Source organism: Erinaceus europaeus, chromosome 3 (assembly GCF_950295315.1).
Source record: "Erinaceus europaeus chromosome 3, mEriEur2.1, whole genome shotgun sequence".
In the NCBI taxonomy this organism is placed as follows: Eukaryota; Metazoa; Chordata; class Mammalia; order Eulipotyphla; family Erinaceidae; genus Erinaceus; species Erinaceus europaeus.
In genome coordinates, this window is record NC_080164.1 from 157,058,203 (window position 1) to 157,078,369 (window position 20,167).

A 20,167-nucleotide genomic window follows, 5' to 3' on the forward strand; every position below is an offset into this window, starting at 1 on the left:
ATCAAGTTCACACCTCACTTAACATGGCTGCGTGACTAGCAGCCTTGGGCAAGCTACCTAACCTTTCTCCTCATCCGTCTCCTCAATAGGAAAATGGAGATAACAACAAGTATACTGAGAACAGGGATGATTAACAAAATTAAAGAAAAAAAGGTGGCAAGAAGTTGCAGATGGCTTTGCACATGTTTAAAATATTAAGCCATTATATTTATGGATGGTGAGGCTATGGGCAATTTAAATATTTTCTTTCCTTATAGTTATCTGCAATCTACTATACCTGTCAAACATTAGTTTTATAACATGTACTTAGCAACCACAAAATTGGTTACAAACGTGAGAGACTCTACTGAGAGGTTTGTAGAATTCATGACTGGTTAGAATGTGAATTTAATTAAGTGCTCTTTTAGGCATCAGCTTGAAATGAACACTTTTCTTACTAATGAACTTTCTTTTTTTCCCTTCTGTTGTCCTTGTTTTATCACTGTTGTGATGTTATTATTGTTATTGATGTCTTAGTTGTTGGATAGGACAGAGAGAAAGTGAGAGATGAAGGGAAGACAGAGTGGGGAAGAGAAAGATAGACACCTGCAGACCTGCTTCACCGCTTGTGAAGTGACCCCCCTGCAGGTGGGAAGCCAGGGGGCTTGAACCGGGATCCTTATGCTGGTCCTTGAGCTTCATGCCATGTGCGTTTAACCCGCTGTGCTACCGCCTGACCCCCACTAAGGGAACTTTCTAATAATAAATCTTAGTTACATTTCTGCAGTTGCCTTTTATTACCTTAACTGTTAAGTACGTTAGTTGTATGTATGTATGCATGCATGTTTGTATGCATGAATGTATTTGAAAGATAGGTGAGAAAAAAAGAAGCAGACATCACTCTGGTACTTGTGCTGCCAGGGATTCAAATTGAGGCCTCATGCTTGAGTGTCCAATGCTTTACCCACTATGCTACCTCCCAGACCATGTGTTAAGTATTCTTCTAAGAAACTATTAAAAATGTATTTTTTGGATAGTGATAGAGAGACATTGAGAGGTAAGGGGGAGATAGGGAGATATCTGCAGCACTGCTTCATCACTTGTGAAGCTTCCCCTCTGCCATCACCTGGTCGCAGTTTTGAATTTGGCTTACTATTTTATAAAGAGTTCTGGGGGCTGGACAGATAATCTCAGCAACAGAGCACAGGACTTGGCATGCCTGAGCTTTAGTTCAGAGCTGAGTAGTGCTCTGGTCTCTCTCATATGAAAACCACTTAGCCCCGACCCGAAATAAAATGAAAAAACAAAACAAAAATCCCAAACAAAAGCAAAACAAAACTTTAATTCCAAGCTTTTCAAAATTTTTAAAAACCTATACTAAACTTGTGCTCTTTATGTTTTCCGTATCAGGATTATGCATTTTTTATGCTATTTTAAAAAGTGAATAGGATAATTTTCACATCTATCTTTGCAACAGGACAGCTTATTTAATATGGGAATGTTTCCTGAAAGCTGAGAAGAATGCACAGATAATACTATTTTGCTTATACTGAGGGAGGCAAAAGAAAGCCTGTTTCTTTGAAAGCTTTGCTTTTATGAACTGTCAATTCCTTTACAACCACCAGTTTAGTCTAAATCTTATTAAATCTAATTTTATATTCAATAATCTCATAAAAGTACTCTGATTATTCTGCTATGTCACTTTCTCAGTATGATGTTGTACATGATTTTAAATCATACCTGATTTAATCTCAAAAGTTTTCTTATGATAAAAATGTTTCCAATCTTGTATATGTAACTCATAGGTAGGTATACAGCATTTACCCAGTACTTGGAATTATGCTTTTGTTGTTGACTATTTCCTTACCTGTTGCTAAATCACATTTATTATTCCTAACTTTGCTTCTATGAATTTTTCCACTTTGTTAGATAACCAAAAATATGTTTTATTGTAACTAAAAATTATCCTTTTGTTTTTCTTTGCCTCCAGTCACTGGGGCTTGGTGTTGCTTCTAGCAGGCCTTTTTTTTCTTTTTCATATTTTTATTCAATAGGACAGAGAGAAAATGAGGAGGAGGGGAGATAGGGAGAGAGAAAGTCAGACACCTGCAGACCTGTTCCATTGCTTCCATCCTCATTACTAGTGGGGCGTGGGGGTTTGAACCTGGATCCTTGTGCAGGTCCTTGTAAAGAGCATCAGGTGTGCCACTGCCTGGCCTCCTGCAATTTTCTTCTTCAATTATTTTGCTGATTATTTCTCCTCATTATTATATTTTTCTTCTTTGTGAACATATCTGTCCTTGTAAGGCTGGATTCCACACTTTGCCTTTTAACATTTTTCTGTTTTTCTATCTACGTAACACAATATGTGTTTATATCTATTCTTTGTATCACTGACTTGTTTTTACTGTGTTAATTCTATTTTTTATCTTGCAATTCACTCATCCTGTGTTTTTTCACATCATTCTGTTCTTTCCAAATGATTTTCAGTGTAAAGAGTCTTCTGCATGTCACTGAGATGCAAAATATTTTCTAAAACCTTTGATTTCTTGTAGCAAATAACTTCCATATGCCATCTTAGTTTATTTTTACTTTTCCTTCCTTAGTCCATTTTTTTTCTTAATCTGTAAAATGTTTTCCAAGAGTCTTTCTTCTAGAATTGATGTTGATGATAGGTTATCTGGCTTGCTGTTAAACTGATCGCTGACCATCTGGGTATAAATTATCAGCTCTTTTCTGCCACTAGAAGACAAATGTGATGCCCCTTTTCCCTAATTTAGAAAGCAGTGGCTAGTAGATATTTAGCAGATAGGGCTGGATACTCTATCATTTCCGTTTTTTTTTCTTTTACATGCATTTAGGGATGATAAGGAATACAAACAAATACTTGCATTCTGAGAATGTGGTGCTATTTGCCTGCCTACCTGCCTTCCTTTCTTTTTATCACCTCCAGGGCTACCACTGGGGCTCGGTGCTGTCAGTATGAATCCACAGCTCCCTGTGGCCATTTTTTCTTTCTTTTTATCCTTGTCCATTTTTTATTCAATAGGATACAGGGAAATTGAGAGGGGAGGTGGGACAGAGTGAGAGAGAAAGACAACTGCAGACCTGCTTCTCTGCTTAGGAAGTGTCTTACTGCAGGTGGGGAGTGAGGGCTTGAACACGGATTCTTTGTTTTATATTTATTTCCTTTTGTTGCCCTTGTTTTATTGCTATAGTTTACTGATGTCATCGTTGTTGGATAGGACAGAGAGAAATGGAGAGAGATGGGGAAGACAGAGTGGAGGAAAGACACCTGCAGAACTGCTTCACTGCTTGTGAAGCCACACCCCTGCAGGCAGGGAGCCGGGGGCTTGAATCAGGATCCTTATGCCGGTCCTTGCGCTTTGCGCCACCTATGCTTAACCTGCTGTGCTACCACCAGACTCCTGAACCCAGGTTCTTGTGCAGGTCCTTTCTAACAGTACTATGAGCACTTAACTGGGTGCTCCACCACCTGGCCCTCTTAATATGTTTCTAAGAAGCAACTGGCTTCTTGGAAATACACATATTAAATTATAAGCTACCAACTTCTAACATATTCCTTGTTCCTGGTGATTTGCAGCCACTAAACGTTTACTGGCTGAACTCCGACAAGCCTTACAGTATTGTGATGCATGTGCACAGCCATGTACTACTATTCGGTATATCTCATGTAACTGACCTTACTTTTGAGGCAAAGGCTAGGTAGTGAGTTTAGGAAGAAGCAATTTGTAACAATGAACAAGAGAAAATATTTAGGATGGTTAAGCCTTCAAACCTCACTGTCAGTCTGCATAGATTCAGATTCCACACAGTGTGCTTATTTAATTTTCTGTAAAATGGGTTGACAGTAGTACTTACCTCGTTACTACTTCAGTGAACTTACACAAATACTGTACAGAACAGTGTGTGGCACACAAAAAATGCCACATAAACATCTCCTATTGGCATTCTTTTTTTAAAATCACTACCAGGTTTATCACTGGGGGTTGGTGCCAGGACTACAAATCCACTGCTCCTGGAGGCCATTCCTTTATTTTATTTTTTAATTTAATTTTTATTAGATAGGGTACAGTGAAATTGAAAGGAGAGAAGGAGACAGAGGGAGAGAAAAAAGACACTTGAAGATCTTCTTTACTATTCATGGAGCTCCCCCGTGCAGGTGGGTAGTGGGGGCTTGGACTTGGGTCCTTGCACATGGTAACATACATGTTCAGCTAGGTGTGCCAAGCCACACCCCTTACTGGCATTGTTTATTGTCTACTTCTTGTGAATCTCAATTTAGCTCTGTATGTCTTACAACAAGCTTAATTTCTTCCTTGATTTTTTTATTGTTGTTGTAGGTATTACTGTTGTTATTGATGTCATTGTTGTTGGATAGGACAGAGAGAAATGGAGAGAGGAGGGAAAGACGGGGGGGGGTGGAGAAAGAGAGACACCTGCAGACCTGCTTCATCGCCTGTGAAGCAAATCCCCTGCAGGTGGGGAGCCGGGGGGCTCGAACCGGGATCCTTACGCCGGTCCTTGCGCTTTGCGTCGCTACCGCCCGTCCTCTTCTTCCTTGATTTTTGTCTTGATCTCTGCCTCATGTCTTCGTAACTCCACCTAAAGCTGTGACCACAGATAGCCATCAAAATGTAAACAGGTATACTTTCATTTACTTTCTCCACAAGGACTAGAAGGGTGATGAATTTTATGGGGGTTAGATATAAAATAACCATTCCTCGAAGAAAATGAACAGTTTTCTGTGCTACTCAGCATATTGGCAAATGAGTACCACAGTGAAAACTATGAATTGGAAGAGGGGGAAGTGTTGAAGTCAGGAGTGCTACTTTTGACTTTGATCAATAGAAGATAAAGGCATAATAGTAAGGTGAGCTAGCAGTGTATGCCTGTGTTCTACAGAAAATTGAAAACTCAATGACTAAGATGTCTTTGTAGACTGAAATAAACTTATCTTAATTTCAAGGAGACAAAATATGAATTTTGAGAAATTGAAAAGCAATATGATAGAGTGGTTAGCATGTAAGACCCTTATACCAGAGTACCTGTGTTTACGTCCTGTGTGCAGAATTCTTTGTAGCTGTGTGTCCTGCTGAGTTAGAAATATTTTTTTTTTGCTATTTTACAGTTACCCAGTACGTACAATGGTTGTAACAGCAGCAATCTCCTTGTAAATATCCAGGGGCAAGTAAATGAATTAATCCACAAAATGTACTCACACTACAGCTGAAAACTTATTTTATGTCAGGACTATTTCAGTAAAAATTTTAGCCTGTCAGGAGTATAGATCCAACACCCATATTCAGCAGGGAAGCAATTACAGAAGCCAGATCTCCCACCTTCTGCACCCAATGACCCTGTGTCCATACTCCCAGAAGGATAAAGAATAGGAAAGCTGTCAGGGGATGGGATGGGATATGGAGCTCTGGTGGTGGGAACTGTACCCCTATTATCCTATGGTCTTGTCAGTGTTTCCATTTTATCAATAAATGAATTAAAATTAAAAAAAACATTGAAATCAAAAGCACAAGGTTCTGAGTTCAATGCCCAGTACTGCACATGCCAGATGCTCTGGTTCTCTGTCCCGTTAATTAATAAAAGAAAATTACAAACTGGTGAAACAGCTCACTTGGATGGTGCACTGCTTCACAGTGTGTGTGACACAGGTTTAAGGCCAGCTCCCACCACATGGAAGGAAGCTGCACTGTTGTATTATCTTTCACTCCTTCATATTTTCCATTTTAAATAACAACAACAACAATAATAATAAACAATAAAAGGAAAAGAAAACCAAAAAAAATTTTAGCCTGTCAAATTACTTTCCTACAGAATGTAAAAAGCTACCTCTCTTTTCCCAAGTTATATAATTAAGTGTTAAAGTAGCTTTCTCCCAGTACGCTTCCCTCAATACACCCTGTTTTATCTCTTAGTCACTAGTGAGTGATTAAGATAAACAATCTACTTATAGTTAAAAAGTCAAAATAGTTGAGCTACAGAAAACAACAGAGGAGAGAGAGAACAGAATCAGTGAGGCAGAAAACAGAATTAGCAAGATCAAAGATGAATTATAGAAAACTAAGAAGGATCTCAAAAAGAGGTTAAGAGATACTAAAAACAACAACAGAGATATATAGGATGACTTATGATATATATAAAGCATATAGGCATTATAGCAAGAAAAAGAAGGGGAGGAAAGCATTCTATAGGACATAATAGCTGAGAACTTCCTTTCTTCAGAGAACATAAAAGGCATAAAGGTTCAAGAAGCCCAGAGGGTCCCAAACAGAATTAACCCAGACTTAAAGACACCAAGACACATCATATTTAGAATGGAAAGGAATAATGATAAAGAAAGGATCCTTAAGGCTGCAAGAGAAAAACGAAGAGTCAACTTCAGAGGAAAACACATAAGATTAGCAGCAGACTTCTCCATACAAACTCTACAGGCCAGAAGAGAATGGCAAGATACCTATCGAGTGCTCAATGAGAAAGGCTTTCAGCCAAGACTACTGTATCCTGCTAGACTGTCATTCAGACTAGATGGAGGCATAAAAACCTTCTTATACAAGCAATATTTGAAGGAATCAACTATCACCAAACTTGTCCTGAAAGAAGTTCTGAAAGGTCTCCTATAAACAATCACATTACCATAAACATGCCATATATCATAACACTCTAAAAGTTTAGGATAATGACATTAAAATATATCTTCATTCCATAATATCAATAAATGTCAATGGCCTGAAATCACTTTTCAAAAGGAACAGAGTAGAGAGATGGATCAGAAAACACAACCCAACCACAAGATAAAGGGAGAACAAGAAAACTCTATCTGCCTTAATTTCCTAAAAAGCTTCAACAATTTAATTAGAATAAAAAACAGAAGTCATTATCTCATCAATGATGAAAATTAATAGAAACAGCTTTCCATCCTGAACTTCATTAAATTCTTTAACAGTTATTTTGGTTCTCTATTAAGAGAACATAAGAAAAGGGAATATAATGTTTATGATTAATAAAAACACAAGGAAATGCAGTGCAGGTGGAGGTACTAAGAACCTCAGTTTACATGGTAGAACGTACCTTAGGTAGACTAAAATCAAACACCTCCTTAAGTTGATGTCAATTTGTTCATACCACATAGCATAGTTAAAAATAAAAATTTATTATTCCTAGTAGCTGAGTAGTTCCACTGTGCATATAACTACAACTTGCTCAGCCACTCATCTGTTGGACACCCGGGTTGCTTCCAGGTTTTGGCTATTATGAATTGTGCTGCTATGAAAATACGTATACACAAGTCTTTTTGGATGGGTGTGTTTGGTTCCTTAGGATATAACCCCAGGAGAGGAACTGCAGGGTTATAGGGTAGGTCCACTTTGAGCCTTCTGAGATTTCTCCAGACTGCTCTCTACAGGAGTTGGACTGATAGACATTTCCACTAGCAGTGCAGGAGGGTTCCTTTGTCCCCACAACCTCTCCAGCATTTTTAGTTGCTGTAATTTCTTATGTATGACATTACCATATGGGTAAGGTGGTATCTCATTGTTGTATTTATTTGCATTTTTCTGACAACCAGTGATTTGGAACAATTTTTCATATGTATGTTGACCTTTTTGTATCTCTTCTGTAGTGAATATTCTGTTCATATTCTCTCTCTACTTTTGAAGTGGGTTATTTGTTTTCTTATTGCTGAGTTTGGTGAGCTCTTTATATATTTTGGTTATTAGCCTCTTGTCTGATGTATGGCATGTAAAGATCTTCTCCCATTCTGTGAGGAGTCTCTTAGTTTGGGTGATGGCCCCTTGGGATATACCTAAAATAGACTTCCTAGCTTCTTCCAACATGAAGATCCCAAATTTCATCTGCTATATTCGTTTACATTCCTGATTGTTAAACAATTTGCTTTATATCTTAAACTTCTCAGCCACCAAGTCGCAGATGCTACCATGATGCTAACCTGACTTCCCTGGGCAGACCTCACCAGTGTCCTGGAGCCCTACCTCCCCAGAGCCCTGCTCCACTAGAAAAGGGTAGAAACAGGCTGAGGCTATGGATCAACCTATCAACTTCCATGTCCAACAGAGAAGTAATTACAGAAGCTAGACCTCCCACCTTCTGTACCCCATAAAGACCTTTGGTCCATACTCCCAAAGGAATTAAGAATAGGGAAGCTTCCAATAGAGGGGATGGGATACGGAATTCTGGCGGTGCGAATTGTACCCTTCATATCCCACAATCTTGTAAATAATCATTAAATCCTAATAAAGGAAAAAAAGAAAAATGAAAAGCTAGAATGAAATTTTTTATACTTAAGCTTTTGCATCATTATTGTGATGACTGTCTTGAATTAGAACTAGAGAGGCAGATACAATGATGAATCTAGATTTTTCTTATGCTTATCTGCTATATTTTTTAAGAACTGTGTTCTGAGGCTGCTAGAGGCAATTAAGATACAATTGCTTCCCTGTCGTTGGCTAATCAGGGTCACCTCTATTTTTACAGCACATTCAAGTTCAAGGCCAATTAACATCCCTTTTCACAAAGACATAATTCAAAGTTTCTTCCAAAATGTTTACTCAGCTGCTGCTTCCAAAGCCGAGAAAAAAATTATCTATGGTCTTGCTCCTATTTTAGGACAAGAAAAGAAAAAAGTATGTCTAAGTGAAAGTTACATGGTCTGGCCACTACATGAAGAGGTACATTTTAAGTTATGAGTAATACTATTGGTGTATTTGCTTCTTGTCCAGAAATAAAAATAGTAATGATAGGCTTGGAAAACTTAGAGCATTCATCAACAATAGTGCATGTTTTTGCACAATAAGCTGTGTACAAGTGCTGGGTTAAGTAAAAATAAGGAGAAAATTTCCCCTGCCCAAGTTAAAGAACACTGTTAGCTTTTTCATAATTAGAGATGCCATCTATAAATAAGTTAAAATCCTGAAATATTTCAATTACTTCAATCTATTCAGCTCTGATTTGCAAACTAGCTGGGAAAATGGCTTCACAATTTGTCACAACAAAAGAGGAAAACACAGTAACAGCCTTTTTCTTCTATCTTATTCGATAAGATGGAGAGGAGTTGAGAGGGGAGGGGTCGACAGGGAGAGACAAAGAGAGACTCCTGAAGACCTGCTTCATTTCCGTGAAGTTTCCTCTCTAGAGGTGGGGAGCAAAGGCTCAAACCTGGGTCCCTGCCCCTGGTAATGTGCGCTCAACCAGATGTATCACCACTCAGCCCTTTACAGTCTTACAATCAGACCTGCACAAGCTCGGCACCTCAGATGCTAAAGGAAGTTGAGAAATGACAGGAAGAAGAGAAGGTTGAACACAAATATTACCATATGTCAGGACCCAAGTTCAAGCCTCTGTTCCCCACCTGCAGGAGGGAAGCCTCACGAGTGATAAAGCATGTCTGCAGGTGTCTCTCTCTCTTCCTATCTCCCCTTCCATCTCAGTTTCTCTCTGTTTCTACCTAATAAATGAATGCATAAATAAAAAGATTTTTTAAAAGAAAATAAAATTGATGATTAATGAAGAACTTTCTGTATGCTTCTTGGTTAACACAGACAACATTTTTCACAAAGAACTACCTTTTATAAATTATGGGTTGTAGGTTACTACAATAATATGTATTTATGAGTAAATTTAAGTGTCTACAGTGGTGGGATACATATAGGCTTTAATACATTGGTTATCAAAATAATCACTTTGACATATCCTTCTCCAATTTCCACATTTAAATAGTCAATGATTAATTCTGCTTCTTAAATGTCTCTATGTTCACCTTTCTATTTCATTTATGAACACATGAAATGATCTCTTATTGGGATTGTATTAGCTGGTCATAATACTATGACATATGACATAATACTATGTTATAAAACTGTGTATTATAATTTCAAGTTACAAATCAAATCAAAATATCTTTCTCCCTGCAAAGAAACTTACTCATAAGGTCTGTTCTCAAACTATATTATGTTATTGATAGGTGAGAGGCAGAGTGACAGAGCCAGGAGAGAGTACTGCTCTGTGGCTCACTAAGCTTCCCAGCCACGGGTTGGGACACGGGGCTTGCCCCTGGATCATGGCTCATGATAACATGTGCACATTACCAGGTGAGCCAAAACCCAGCCCCTCAAACTACATTTTTTTAATGCTGCACTGGGACCATGCACGTGTGTGACAGCACTGTTCAGTGGTCTTCCCCGGGCTAACTGAGAGACAGAGAGATCATTTCACTATCCACAGAGCTCCCATGTGGTGGCGTTAGGGCTTGAACCCTGGATCTTACACCCAGGAAGGGACTTGCCTTGCTGTGTGAGTTGCCTGTCTCCCAGGTCCCTCAAACTACATTTCTTGCTTCATGTTCCGCAAATATTAGTCACTAAGCCTACAGTCTAACTATATTGAGAAACTGCTCATCTCCACACAACCAAGTCTCGCAGCTACAGTCCTTGATGTGGAGCTGAAGTCTTACTCCTTGCTTCAGAGTAAATGTTAAGTTCTCAGAGGTTTTTTTTTTTTTTTTTTCCCTAACCCATAGAGTCAGGAATAAGCCACTTTCTCTATTTGGATCCCCTAACATTTGTCAAATATATTACCACATTTGCAAAAGTGTGTTTACCTGTGTGCACAGCTCTCTCTGAGACGTTACTTCTAGTATCTGAGCAAAGAAACTTGGGTAGCTCAGGGAGCTTATGAGAGTCCGAAACTTGATAGGTGCCACATTGTTTTGCTGGTTACTTTATTGAGTAATAGTGTAAAATAGACATTTCCAGATCTATAGGAGACGTTGGGTGGTTTGCTATTGCAGACTTGGACCATTTATTGTGAGTACATACTGAATGAATTTAAAGGTGAAAGTATGAGAACTCAAGCTTATTATTTTTAAATCTTTTTTTTCTTTCATTATACTGGGGGATTAATGAATTCTAGTAAAGCTGCTGACACATGGGTACAATTTGTCATCCCACTGAGATAGTTATCTGCAAAACACTCTCAGCCCCAACTTATTCCTTTGCCACCATCATGCACCAGGAGCCCAAAGCCTCAGACAATATAGTTTTATCCCTACCAGAGAAAAGTACAATTGCACACTAGCCCAGCAATTATCTTCTTTCATTCAATTATACGTGAAAGAATTCCATGAAAGGAGGCGATATATATATATATTTGCTACAGCTCTATATTTTTATGATAGTGGAAGACATAGATTGAAGAAAGGGAATAGGGTTTCTAGACTTCACCATGATCTCCAATTAAACCATTTAGGGTCCTGTTAGAGGAAGGGTGATTATGGCTTTGATTATAAAGGCAACTGGTTTGAAATCCTAGTTCTATTCTTCACTAGTTACTTCAGGCAAATTAAAGAAACCATTCAAGTTACAGTTTCCATCTTAATGAAGTTAAGCAATCATAACCTCACTGGGGTGATAAAAGAAATGTATGGTGGGGGTAGGGGGCGCGAGCGGTACCACAGTCAGGTAAGCACACGGGTCAAAGCGCAAGGACCACATAAGGATCCCAGTTAGAGCCCCTGGCTCTCCACCTGCAGGGGGGTCAATTTACAAGCGGTGAAGCAGGTCTCCAGGTGTCTTTCTCTCCCCCTCTGTCTTCCCCTCCTCTCTCTATTTCTCATTGTCCTATCCAACAACGACAACAACTACAACAAGAGAACAACAAGGGCAACACAAGGGGAATGAATAAATAAATATTAAAAAAATATATGATGACATGAAGGTGCTGCAAATTATCACTGACAAATTTTTCTTTTTTTAAAAATTTATTTACTTATTTTCCCTTTTGTCGTCCTTATTAATTTGAGGAAGGTTGACAGTAGTACCACAGAGGCAGACCCCCCCCCAAGCAGGTCTACACAGTGGTTCACCCCCTCCATACTCCCCCACTTGCCCAGAAACTTCTACTTATAAACTTCTGAGAACTCACAGCAGCACCAGTAATCAAAACAAATAAAGCCAGAGCAACACCTGCTGGAAGAATGAAAGATAAACAGCTCTGTTCTAGGTTACTGATCCAGATCCCCAATATGCAGACAGAAAAAAATGTGATATTAAGCCACATAAAACCTCTTAGCAAAGACAATGAGAATGCCTCAGAAACCAAATTAAAGGTGTGGGAATTTATTAACTGTTTGACAGAAAGGGGAAAAAAGTCAGTATTCAAAATAGAGAGGTTCAAAGATACAGGAAAACTCATAAAAGGAAGGATCTCTATCTAAATGAAAGGTTTAAAAAGAAAAAAAAGTAAATAGAGGAGGCCAGGCAATAGTGCACTGGGTTAAGCGCACATAGTACAAAGTGCAAGGAACTGTGCAAGGATCCTGGTTCGAGCTCCCCACTTGCAGGAGGGTCACTTCACGGTGGTGAAGCAATTCTGCAAGTATCATTCTTTCTCTCCCCGCCCCCTCTCGATTTCTCTCTGTCCTATCCATCAACAACTGCAATGGCAACAATAACAAGAGTAAACAAAATGGGAAAAATGGCCTCCAGGAGCAGTGGATTCGTAATACAGGTACTGAGCCCCAGCAATAACCTTGGAGGCAAAAAAGAAAAAAAAGAACTATCTAAACTATATAATACGTAGAATGTAAAACTCATTTTGATGGTCTTGATAACAGACCAAACACAGTTTAAGGCTGGATTAGTAAATCCACGGATAAATTAGAAAATGTCCAAAGTGAAGCACAGTAAAAGAAAGAATGGGAACAATAAAGCAGAGCTACAAAGACAGATGTGACTTAACCAGTCTCACACAAGTGTAATTGGAATCCTCTGAAAAGAAGATGGGTGGGAGATAGAAGAGAAAACTTTGCAAAACTGTTGAAAATATATCAGTTTACACAGATGGAACTCCATAAACTTCAGGCCAAAAAAAAAAAAAAAAAAACCACCTGAACACATTATAGTAAAAAGTTCTGGGACGGGGTGGTGGCACACCTGGTTGAGCACATGTTACAATGCTCAATGACTCAGTTCTTCTCCCCTCCCTCCCCCGCCCCCACCAGCAGGTGGAAAGCTTTGTGAGTACTGAAGCAGTGATATAGGTGTCTGTCTCTGACCATAGGGTAGGAGGGGTACAATTCCACACAATTCCCACCACCCAATCTCCATATCCCACTCCCTCCCCTGATAGCTTTCCCATTCTCTATCCCTCTGAGAGCATGGACCCAGGGTCATTGTGAGTTACATGCTGCGAGTAGCGTCACTCAGTGACGTACAAATATGGAGTGCTGACATTTTTCTTCCAGTTACAGCCTGTCTTTTCCTTTACTCCTCTATCCATTATAAAAACAAGTTTGCTGAGAAATGCATTCCTCAGCCCAGTCATTTAGGTTTAATATCTGGTTCATTCAAAAATTGTAGATCATTGGGCTTCTGTCCTCCCACTCTGTGCAGATAGGTCTTGAGAGCAGCTGTGCAGCTTGCAGGAGCAAGGCCATCTGTGGCTTTGATAGTCCTGTGAGGTGGGAGGGGGAACCTGCTTTGGCATCTGCTTATACTTCTTAACAATGATAGTGCTAGTCAGCCTGCCCGCCCCATCCCCAATTTGGCTGTGGCTGCTTTTGTGTTGACAAATTGACAGATCTGCATCTGCTGTACAGACTCTGGTTCTGGGAGTTTTAACTCCGTCTTGACTCTGACATGGGGATGTCTCTCTGAATGTAAAGCTGTGAAGTTTCCTGCCTCCTTCTATCAGTGTTAACTGTTGCTTCCACAAACCCTAACTGGGTGTGATGCTAGGCTTGGCTCTGCTAGGGTAGCCTGCCAATGCCTCTCTCAGCAGGACTTTACATCATCACACAGAGGGTTGAGTGGATGAAGTAGGACACTCTGCATTCGATAAGTTTCCACAGACTCAGAGCAACTCCCTGAATGCTAGAAGCTTTTCAAACTCAAGTTCTTCAAACTACAAATGTACCATCTCTCACAAACTTCTGTTAAGAGGCAGGTCCTCACTTAGGGTCCAAGGTCAGTGTTCCAGCTCCACAAACAATTCTTACTGTGATTTTTTTAAAACTATATTCTGAATTTAGAGAGACAGCAAGAGAAAAATACCTCTTCCCATAAAAACATGCAGAGGAGTGGGGATGAGGTGGTACTTACATGATCTCTCTCTATAAGGCATTTCTCCTCTCCCTCTTTGTGAGTTTTTTTTGTTAATCTTCTTTTATGGTTTACAGTACAGTTGTTGGCACCTTGACAGGTGTCTTCTAAATACTCTCACCTCCAACATAGGTCTTTTTCCATCATCTTGTACCAAGACTTGAAATCCCCACCTCCCCTCAAACTCATTTGCTTTGGGGCAATACACCAAACCAGTCCAAGTTTTACTTTGTGTTTCCCTCTTTCTGCTCGTGTGTAAGTTATGCCCATGAGTGAGATCATCCCTTATTCAAGATCGTGGGCAAATGTTGTTGAGGGGAAGATTCTGCTGAAACCTCCACTTTGTAAAAGTGATGACAGTTTTCTTCACATAAAATAGTGCAGATTGTGACTCTAGCTCAATTGTGGCTTCAATCTGTCTGTTAACTGTCAAAATTCTTCCTGGAGAACAAATAAAGTCTTCCTCAGCAAATTTCTATCTGGTAAGTTAATATATGCTCTATATATCTTACAATGTTTGCTGAACCATGTTAAAATCCATATAAATGTTTGACTTTAATATTTAATTTGACTGTCTGAATCAAGTCTTAAAATACTTTCTGTATTTTTACTATATATATTTTTTAGTGATTTACAAAACTGACCCTGTTTCTTTCTACCCCCCCAAATCAGTCTGGAATGGGGGGATTAAAAAATGAATAAATAGAATGAGGAGATAATGGTTATGTTAAGAGATTCTTATGCCTGAAGCTCCAGAGACCCAGGTTCAGTCCCCAGCACCACCATCAGCTAGAGCTGGGCAGGGCACTAGGGAAAAGGAGTAGTAATAGTAGTAGTAATAATAATGATAATAATAATAATAATAAAAGGCTGGGGAGACAGCACAGTGATTCTGCAAATGACTCTCCTGCCTGTGACTCTGAGGTCCTAGGTTCAACTCCTAGCACTAACATCAGCCAGAGCTGAGTACGGTGCTGGTGAGGAAAATAAACAAATAAATAAAGTAAGTTTAAAAGTGAAAGAATGTAAGGACCCTGTAAATAATGGTCCCTTGCCCCCAATTCCTGAACTTGTGGCCCTGAATTCTGTGTCACCACACCATCTACCCCCTCATGCCTTTAGGGTGGGCTGGGGGACCTGGGGACTGGCAGGGCAGGGCAGGGCAGGGCAGGGCAGGGCAGGGCAGGGCAGGTCACTCCAGCTGGCTGGTAGCAGTGACCTCCCTCATTATCAGCATTTTTAAAGAAAAAAAATTGCACTAGTGTTGGGCAGCCCCCCTGCTCCATCCTCCATTGTTGACACTATGGCCTATTTACATAATCATTGTTTTGCCTGATCTATCTTCTTTCTACCTTGAGACCCAACCTGCCTGCGGGGTACATTAATCCCACCAGTTAAAACCCTAGCAACCATTGCTATGGAAGCGTTCTACCTTCCTGCTCTTTCTTTTCTCCAACCCCTTTCCCAGACATCTCCGTTCCCGACTTGCCACTTCTGGTTTTAACCTATAAAGCCACTTCTGTTTCTGGTTTCTTCCTCTTCCTCCTCTTCCTCTCTTTCTCTCCTGCATCCTGACCTGGAGAAGGGCTGGAGTGCAGAGTGGGAGGCGGCCACTGCGGTTTGGCGCCACGTGGTTTAACCCGCTGTGCTCACACCCGACTCTGGGGCATTCCCATGAGAATAAAGAATTGTATTACCACACCACCATGAGTTCCTGGTCTCCAGCCTGTGACGCTAGCCTGGCACACTAGCACATAAAGGTCTGGTGTAGATGAAAACACTTATTCTTATTTGAAAACTTAAATCATAAATAACTGATGCAACCATCAGTTATGCAGTCCTTTATAGTTTTCAAAGAACTCTTACCTATATTATTGTATTTGAGTCCCCCAGAATACACATGGCATAATTCAACATTTACTTTTAATTTAGTGGTTTTTTTTGTTTTGTTTTCCTGATGATATTAGTGATTTGTGCTTCTGTAAAGCCAAAATTCTGTCTTTCCCCCCACCCCCCTCACTGTATGTGCATCCCTTTGATACATGTTGACAATGGCTGTTTCTCCTCAGCTGAGATGATGGAGTTTCAGGGTATGTCTCCAGAGTTAACCCTGAGAGCTGAAGTGAACACAGGGACAGGTACCGTACTCTACCACCCTGTCCTCGTTTTGACCAAAAGCATTAGGACAACCATCTGTCCAAGACTAGCAACATAGCTCACACCTCCTGGGACTTTAAGCTATTGAATATATCTCAAAGAACACTTTTTATTTTTAATTAAGTGCTGATTACATTGGCCTCTTTTCAACTTAAGTCCAAGTTGCCTTTGGACCTTAATTCTCTGAGTACTTAAAGCATTGCTTGGTTCTGAATGTATTATAACCAAGTAGAAGCTAATATGTGTGAAGCTTTGAAGATCTAAAAAGCATGTTTTTCTTCAGCAAATTCTCTTGCTAAGGACTTCAGCATTAGGGGAAAGTAATACGCCATGTTCTACAGCCCACAAGGGACTTCATGACTTCTAGAAATAACATAAGGTGTTCTGGATAAGGAAATTAGAGTGCAATAGCAACAAATATATGCCCTATTGTTACCATAATTACTGCAGGAAAAGCCATCATCAGTGAGGTAAGTCCTGTGCAGTTTAGGAACACCAGCATGAATAATCCTGCCTCTGGTCACAGGATTTCATCTGGTTACCCTGAGTTCCAATTTGCACCAGGGGACAGAAGGTGAGATAAATGATTTGTCTATGCTCAATAAAGATGTTACTGATGTTTTACCCATTAACCTTTAACTCTCAGAACCTCCACAAACTTTCAAAGACTTTAAATTATCTATTCCCTGCTCACACATGTTGGAATTGGTGGTCCTGATTAATGTTTAATCGCATAGGACAGTTGCTCTGCTGGACTACTAAAGGGGGATTGTCTCTCTCTTCCTGTGTGTCTTAGTCTGGATCAGGATAGAGCTGTGGAGATTACAGCACCTGGCATTCCCCCAGGGCATGCCCACAGTGCTTTTCAGTTTATCAAATCTGGCTTTCTAACTAAACCTGATGGAATTTTGGCTGACTTATCCAATGTTTTGATTTCTTTTATAGCATCCTTTCTGAGTAGCCTGGGTTTACTCAGTGATTAATTTGAGGATGACTTTGACAGTGATGCACTCGTTACAGTCTGAGTCAAGTGATCTCATCTTTAGAAAGCTTTGGGTGCAATTATTAACAGAACACTGACATTTATTGTGGGGGACTATATATGAGACACCACAAAGTGTCCTGTAATTTAATTCTATTCCCAGAATGACCCCAGGAAATAGCTTATTATTATCTCCTCCAGTGCCACACTTCTAAGAAATGCTAGAGAATCTGGGGGACATATGACCCCCAAACCCGAGTAGTGATAACCTCCAGCTTCACCTGGAGCTGAAATCTGTCTGGAAATTTACATCCAGTGATGCCAATTCTTTTTTTAAAAAATATTTTATTGATTTATTTTCCTGTTGGTTGCCCTTATTGTTTTTATCGTTGTTGTGGCTATTATTATTATTGTTATTGATGTCATTATTGCCAGATAGGACAGAGAGAAATGGAGAGAGGAGGAGAAGACAGAGAGGAGGAGAGAATGATAACACACCAGCAGACCTGCTTCACTGCTCGTAAAGCGACGACTCCCTGCAGGTGGTGACCCGGGGACTTGAACCCGGATCCTCATGCCATCTTTGTGCTTTACGCCATGTGCACTTAATCCGATGCGCTATGGCCTGACGCCCTTTAGTGGTGCTAATTCTAATCTGAGGACTCTTGATATAGTTAAGATGATTTTCCGAACTTTTTTTTTCTTTTCCTTTGCATCCCATTCAGATCACAGGACATATCAGCAATTTTAGATATCATTTCTTCCAACCCCCAAACCATGCATTTTTCCCCCTGTAGTGGCTTATTACGTTGTTTTCTTCTCTGTCTTCTATCTAATACACACAACTCAGGTTGGGCTTAAAATGTGAGCCAGATGACTTCATTCCTTTGTTCAGAACACTGCTGCTTCTTATGTCACTCAAAGTAAAAGAGAAATGTTTAAAATTAACTTAAGGATGAAGAAGGCCGATAGCCTGGCCCCCACTCTCACGCTTCCCCACCTATTCATATTGCCCCAGGTGTCTTGGCCTGTTTACTCTTCTCTCTGGAATAGCCACCCGGCTCTTTCCCGCCTCCTTTCCCATCCAAAGTTCACTTCATCACTGAGTCTTTCTTTTAATTACTTCACAGAAAATAAGGGATCCGACCCTCCAACAATCTGTCCTTTCTTTTCTGTTTTGGTCTCTACAGCACTATTTAATACTATTTAACACTGACCTATTTTATTTATTTCTTTGATTTCTGTCCACCTGCCACTGTCTAAACATTTCCATTCAGTTCTTAGGCTAATTCTTGAGCAGTTGACGCTCACTTAATTTTTTAAAAATTTGTTATTATTTTTTTTCTTTTTCTTTTCTTTCTTTCTTGTCTCCAGGGTTATTGCTGGGGCTTTGTGCCTGCACTACGAATTCACTGCTCCTGGAGGCTATTTTTCTATTTTGTTGACCTTTTTGTTTATCATTGTTGTTATTACTGTCATTGTTGTTGAATAGGACAGAGAGAAATCGAGAGAGATGGGGAAGACAGAGAGGGGCAGAGAAAGATAGATACCTGCAGACCCGCTTCACCGCTTGTGAATTGACTCCCCCCCTGCAAGTGGGGAGCCTGGGCGGGGGTCGAACTGGGATCCTTACACCACTCCTTGCTTTGAGCCATGTGTGCTTAACCTGCTGCACTACCGTCCGTCCCCTGACCGACCCTCACTTAATTTTATAAAGATCACTCAACATACCTCTAGTTATCCTAACAGCCATTAACAGAGTAACATGTAATAAACACTTGGTGATCAAATATAAAATGATACTAAAATGTGGAGCTTTTATATACTCCATTATTCTCTGTAAGAACTTTATTATCAAGTGGTCAAATGGAATCTTTGATTAATCCCACGTGATAGCTGAATATAGATGGCTATACAAGTAATTTTTCTTGTTACACTGAGTATATAGCATCCAGTTATATAACTTTAATACTCATTCATCAGCTCTAAAACGTGTTATGAGGGGCAGCTTCTCTATTAGGTAGGATCTGTTTTAATTCGTGATAAAACAGTTTTTGCATAATCCCTGCCATAGGGTGACCTACTTATCTTACTACCATTGTTTGTATTATAGAGTGAATAGTCCTTAAGAAACAATGACAAATTAATAATAACGTTCCACTTGAAAACTGGTAATTTGTAGCTTATACTGAACATCTAGTTGAAAATCACTAAACTTTTTTAAAAAAATTTTTAACCAGAGCACCTCTCAGCTCTGGTTTGTGCTAGGGACTAAACCTGGGACATCTAGCTTCAGGCATGTAAGTCTTTTTGCATTAACATTATGCAACCTCTCCAGATCCAAACATTTTTGTTAATAGGGTTTCATTCCCCATAGGTGGACTTGACATAATATATTTGGTTGAAACTGTGTTAAAACAAGTCACTGAGTTAAAAAAAAAAAAAGTGCCAGAAATTCTGATGTTGAGATATAGACACCATAATGTGTTATAAAATATGGTAAGAAAAATTAAGATAACTTTAGTAGGACTGCCATGGTCATGCTTACTGTTGTTAAACCCGTCTTTCCTTCCATCACCATTGCATATTACTCACTGCTAATCTGCATTGCTTCTTATGAAAAGCTGAGGGTGGGGCCTAGTCCTGGTTACCAGACAGAGCAAACATGCTACAGTGTGCTAGGATCCAGGCTCAAGCCCCTTGTCCCCACTTGCAGGTGTTTCTATTTCTCCCTATCTATTTATTTCTACCAACTAATGAAATATATAAAAGCTGAGGGTTTCATTTTCACACACCGAGGGCAAGGAGACAGTTTAAAAATTTTAAAGTTCTTACAGAATAGTGCTTGTCCCTTAAGAATCACAAATCAACAAAAAAATTCTCACTCTATAATTTAATA

At 39.7% G+C, this 20,167-nt stretch overlaps 1 protein-coding gene across 1 annotated transcript in view; it reads right to left on the reverse strand.

Annotated features, from left to right (window-relative positions):
• Positions 1-20,167, reverse strand: part of NWD2 (NACHT and WD repeat domain containing 2) — a 203,842-nt gene that overhangs the window by 76,637 nt on the left and 107,038 nt on the right. The window lies entirely within an intron of this gene.